The 6,436-nt window shown below is 30.9% G+C and overlaps 1 long non-coding RNA gene across 1 annotated transcript; it reads right to left on the bottom strand.

The window, feature by feature from the left end:
* Positions 1-444: 444 nt before the first annotated feature.
* On the bottom strand, positions 445-1,758 carry LOC125496349 (uncharacterized). The gene is made up of 2 exons (XR_007273017.2): positions 1,522-1,758; positions 445-735 (listed from the first exon to the last, which is right to left on the bottom strand). It is a non-coding gene; the product is annotated as an uncharacterized LOC125496349 (long non-coding RNA).
* Positions 1,759-6,436: the final 4,678 nt, after the last annotated feature.

Genomic DNA, 6,436 nt, shown 5'->3' with positions numbered 1-6,436 from the left:
CGGTATTGGAATTACACTTGCAATTTGATAGCCTGTTAGCTCAATTGGTAGAGTATTGTGTATGCAAATACACAAAAATGTGGGTTCGAATCCTGCACGGGATCTCTTATTATTTAATATGCTCCAAGCACTTCTTAATCACATGGTCTTGTGGAACTTTTAGGATGTATTTTTCTCTTAATCCTGACATAACAATGCGGTAAACAAAAATATGACGCTAGTTTGAGATAGTGACAATTTCCAGTTTTAGTTATGTACATGAGTGTTATTATACTTAATTCTTCTACTTTATGTTTATGGTTCTAAATAACATATCATTTCATAACCTATGTGGGAATCGAACCCACATCTTGTGAATGGCACAATGCTCTTCCATTTGAGCTAATAGGTTTCAAAGTATTCAAACATGATATAAAGTTATATTGTACGTACTCATAGAACACCTTATATAAATTTGTGGCAATCACATTAAAAAGGACGGGAATATATAAATCCAGCCTCGCACGATCTGTCATGTTCCCATTTAGCTCATACTTCTTAGACAAAAAAAAAGACAAATAAAGGTAGAGTAAAACTCTAATTTATCAATAGCAGTAACATTGTCAAAATATTTAACTAGTGAATAGCCACTCATAAATTGATATCAAAACTACACTTGTCAAGAGACCTTGATATTATCTTTATCACCTTCATCATCATCGTCTTCATCATCTCTGCTCATTTCAGCATATTCCTCTAAAGATAGTAGAAAATCACAGTGAGTAAGTGACTTTTATGAAATCAAACCAAGACCATACTATTGTACCATACAACTAAGTGCCAATAGAATAACTAAAAATCTACTCTAAAGGAACTTAGGTGCTCTATGATTGAATTTCGGTTCATTTTGTTGATCAAGTGAACAGCTCAAAATGTCAACCAAAACCATCTCCAATTACATAACAATGTGGTAAACAAAAAAAATGACTACGTTTAATACATTGTAGTTTTTTGCTTCCACATTGTTATGTCAGAATTTCAGTTCATTTTATTAAAATGTCAGGATTCAATCACAAAATCAACAACATAGGTTGTGAGAAAAAAAATCGCAACAATTAATCAACAAAATCTTCATTTATCAATCAACAATTGCTGATTTCATATCAATCGCAAATAACAACGGTAGAAAATCCAGTCTACATATTTCACCTCAAACAATTCCAAATTTTAAACTCAAAAAAAAAACTTAATGGAAGAAAAAACTGCAATTCTAGAACTATATCTAAATTTTTGGCAACAAAATCGACAAAAAAATTGAAGCAGAATTTCCTGAAAACACAAATCCAATGAAAACTAAAACCTAACCAGAATTTTGGCAACAAATACGCCTGAAAGTAAGAATTATTCATTAGAGATGATTTCATTATATTATAAATGTGTTTGTTTTGAGAAGATTTAATAAGATATCAAAGCTAGGGTTTTCAATTCTGAAATTCAAAGGTAATAAATGGATGAATAAAGTTATAAAGATGAAGAACTTACCAAGTGTAATTTTGAATCCTCTTGTAACCTTTCTTCCATCTTATTTCTTTTCACAGCGATGCATCCTCCCTCTTCATCCACCACTGAAGCTTAGAAGGTTTTTAGGAGAAGGGGTGCGATCTGGTATCGAGGAGAGAGAAGGGGGAAAGGGGAATGTGCGTGAGAGAGATGAAGTTATGAACAAGGGTTGAGGAGTCAGGATATAACGCTGACCTTTGGATTTCGCTCATCTAACGTACCAGATTTCTTCTCACTTCTCATGTAAAACACTATTCTCACCTGAACTCAATTCTATATATATATATATATATATATATATATATATATAACCCAAAGCAAACAAATGTCATGATATCACATGTTCTCCCAATTTCAAGTAATAGAGAGAAATTAAATAATAAAAATGTGTGAGTTAAGATTCAAACACGCAACCTCTCCTTTGAGATATAAATACACTGACCACCTAATCTACAAGTTGATATTGATTTTTTTATTGTAACAGTGTAACTAGAAGTAATTATGCTTCTTAAGTTGACACACAAATTCGACTCCTACATTAATTGACCTATCAAGTAAATGTGTAATATATAAATATATCCTCGTGTTACAAGTTATATTACCAATCAAATTTCTGTTTACCATAATAGTGATAATAAGATATCAAATCAACTTTGTTGCATTATAAAAAATTCCAATGTGCTCCCCCCCAACCTTAATTTATGCTAGCCTTTTACTAAATAATAAACACGGTATTACCTATTTGAAGGAGAAAATTGAGAAAAATACATTGTAGTTAATTTCAATCAACTATAGACAGGAATGAAAATGGAACGTGTCTTTATGACTTGATAAATGATATTACAAACTTTGTCGTATTGAATCAACTATTTGAAGGACCAATCCATTAATGTAATGAGTTTATGCAACAGATAATTATTTGTCTTAGATATATTGACACTTATAAACTTATATAGGAATGATTTATATAATTCAAAAAGTTGTCTTTTAGACCTGGGTAACTTTTTGTCCTAAATAGGCCACTTTTACTTATATACAAGTGACTCATTTAAGGTAAATAATGATTTTTTGTTTAAAAAAGACTCATTTTGACTTAAAAGAGAGTGACCCATTCTGCGAAAAGTGAATGATATAATAATTAATTTATTATGACCCCGGTACTCAATACTAATTGAAAGTTGAAGTATTTGAGGTAATCACGTGTGATATAAATGCATATGCTGATACAAGGGCATGTAATTCAATTAATTTCATTAAAAAACAATAAACAAATTATACGCAATGACACGGGGATTCGTCCGGGTCCAACAACTAGTCTATATATATATATATATATATATATATATATATATATATATATATATATATATAAAACACCTGAAATAGCTAAGCTCTCTTGGCAAAATTCTGGTCCTCTTGATGTTATTCCTATAAGATCTAGTGAATTCCAGGTTGGAAGTCAGCCTAACACAATTGTTCAACCAAAATATAACGCATCTTCCATTTATGAATGGAACAAAGATGGCATGAGTGAACACCAGATTTTAAACCTTTTACAACAGATGACCATGGCTTCAAATGCTTATAAAACCCAATCTGGTACGTCAGATAAAACGGTTGCAGAACTGTTAATTGCAGGCTTCTCTGGCCAGTTAAAGGGATGGTGGGATTTCTATCTCACCAAACAACAGCAACTGGACATTTTAAATGCTATCCAAACAACAGAAGATGGGGTTCCCATTCTCAACCAGAATGGTGAACCAACCCAAGATTCTGTCTCGACCCTAATCTTTACCTTATCTCTACATTTCATTGGAGATTCCTCCCATCTAAGAGATAATATATATATATATATATATATATATATATATATATATATATATATATATATATATATATATCTAAAATTCAAGACAAACAAATGTCATGCTGCCACATGTCCTCCCCCCCCCCCCCCCCACACACAATCAAATGAGATATTAAGCAATTAAAATGTGTGTTTCAAGACTCAAATCCATGACCTCTCATTTGATATGCTAATGCACTAACCAACTGCGCTACAATACTCATCTTGGTCTTTGTGAGGGAAAAAATCATTTAAAGACAAGATACTATTTCTATTTTGGAGACTTTCAATACACTTTGGTAAATAATTCGGGGAGTATCACCCAGGATAAAAATTAATTTAAGTGGAAAAGTTGAAATCTCGCTCCTTCTATTCGAGGGAAGCTGTTTGTGAATGCTAGGAGATTGGAAGATTGTTTAAGTCATTTTGCGCTTTTGTGCCACTATATGGATTATGGGATATGGCATGGATTTTGGCCAATAAACAAACTATGAGTCTACGACGAGTGATTTTCTAGACTTGTGTCTGCAGGGGTGGGGTGGTGGGGCTAGCAAGGGGTGGAGATTGCAGGGGAGGGGTGGCTAGGTGGTGGTAGTTGTGGAGGCGAAGAAGTAGAGGAGGAAGAAAAGAGAAAACCTACATATGTAGGTTACCAACAAGTAAGGTTCCATTTTGAACAGACACATCCTAAAGGTGGGGTTATTCCCAAATTTATAAAAGGTGGGATTGTTTTGGGAGGATCGCTCAAAGGTGAGATCATTTCCATCAAAAATCCATCAAAATATTGATAAGTTCTTTTTGATGTGAGACCCCAAGTGCATGTGAGGTAGATTAAAAGTTGAAACATAAACTTCTACCTTCTCCTAGGATGTGGACCAGTTTTATTAAGACATGTTTTCAACATTTTCTAGGCATTTTTAGCCAAAATGCTACACAAAAAAGTTGTTCATATTAAAATTCTAGTCAAGATATGCACCATAATTGTCCAATTTGGGTTTCATATGAGGAAGTTATGGTCATTTTAACATTTGTTGAAAAATTGCATTTTTACGGGACAGTTTCGATTTTCCAAGAAATATTTCTGACAGTATTTTAAGGATGAAATTATGATTTTGAATGATTTAAAGGTTAAACTACAATTGGGTAAAAGAGTAACAAGTTCCTTTTATCAATTAATTATTTAATTACTTCCTACAATATTTTTTGAACCTGATTGATTGTTGATTAGAAGTTTACTGAAAAATAAGTTTGTAATGAAAGATATGTTCAAGGAGTATTAATTTGATAAACCGCTCTCCAAGTTTAACTACAACCAAATGTTCAAGTTTATTTGACAAACCTCTATTCAAGTATTACTACAACCATATGTTCTTAAATTTTTACTTATCAAGCCATAGTTTCTAATATCAAATAATAATATATAGTTTCCTCACTTAACTTTTAAAACTCTAAGAGTAATAATCAAATGACTTATATTTATAAAAATAAATACTTTAATCTTTATGATGTATAAGAAATCCATATATTTTTTAAAAAAATTTTATTTAATTCTAATTAAAGTTTCCTTATAAATACTTTCGTGATAAACCCTGTGGAAGTGTAACACCCTGTAATTTTCACCCTTTATTTTAGGCGTTTGTTTACATTAGAATGATATTTTTTCGATAAAATAATCTATTATTGAAACTATTTTAACGTGTATAATTGTTTAATTGTGGTATTGTGTTATTGGGATTATAAATTTGAAGTGTGTATATTTATTTAAGTATTTTATTTAGTTATAATGATTTATGCACGTTTAATATTGCGAATTATTTTTATAATGGTTCTTTATAAATTTTGGACCGGTAACTTAATGAAACTTAAGTCCATCACTTAAGATAGGGGGTCGGATTCTAGTATGTTCTAATCCTTCTAGTGCATTCTAGTTTATCTTAGCAATAGTTTTGTAACGTTAAATCCACCCAAAGTTTGCCTCTTCATTTACCACCATTAACCCTCATTAACCCATCTTAATACACACTTAAATATTTACTTAATATAGGTGAATAATCACATTCTTTTCCTGCACTTTAACCCCATCCATAATGCTGGAAACAAATAAGGAATGCATAACAACTCATTTTCTTCTCCCTTTTGCATTTTCGATCATTATTGCATCCCTATTTTGTTTGCATCATATCTCCTTCGTTTCTTATTCGAATTGGATGTTTGAGTAGCCAAAATACATCTACTAGGAAAGATCTTGCTTATGGTATAATTTGTTTTTGAAGAAAGTGAAATACTTGACTGCAGTTTCCATTTCTAAAAGACAAGTCAACCGGTTTTCTTGGAGTTTTCGGGAGCAACGTTATTCTCTTTTTCCTCTATTGTTCTAGTTTTATTTTTCACCAAAATCAAGGTAACTAGTAGCCATTTTAGAACACTAGACATTAGAGTATATTGTGGTAGTAGATTATTTCGTCAGGAAATTGTTTTAATTAATTTTTATATTAAATAATTGATGAAAATTTATGTGAGTATTCATTATAATGTATGATGTGTGTATATTATGTGCAGAAAATAATTTTTATTTGAATTTTTTTATTTTATTAATTAAATTGGTAATTTGTGTGTTTATAGTTTAATTATTAAATAACTAGTGAATGAGTTTGATAATTATCGAAAATATTTTCATTGAAACATGTTATGTGTGTAGTATGATTTTCATGCCTTACAATAATTTTGGCTTACTGTTTTCGAGTTTAAATAATTAAATTCTCTATTTCTGCGTTTTTGTGATTGCTAGTAATATATTCGTGAATATTATTTTTATGAGGTGAATATAAAACCAATATAAAAAAATAGTACAAATAAATTAAATTAATTAGATTAATATCCAAAAGAGAAAACTAACTAAAAGTCTAGGCCTAAAACATCTAACATTTTAATGCTCACATCTCAACCCGAGACCAAAACCAAAGAAGATTCCCATCAACATAGCCTGCAAAAATATACAACAAATATCAACAATCAGTGGGAGTAACTAGAGTTCTCCTACAACAAAAGAAA

This window comes from Beta vulgaris, chromosome 4 (genome assembly GCF_026745355.1).
Source record: "Beta vulgaris subsp. vulgaris cultivar EL10 chromosome 4, EL10.2, whole genome shotgun sequence".
Classification (NCBI taxonomy): domain Eukaryota; kingdom Viridiplantae; phylum Streptophyta; class Magnoliopsida; order Caryophyllales; family Amaranthaceae; genus Beta; species Beta vulgaris.
This window is presented reverse-complemented; position numbering and strand designations above follow the sequence as displayed.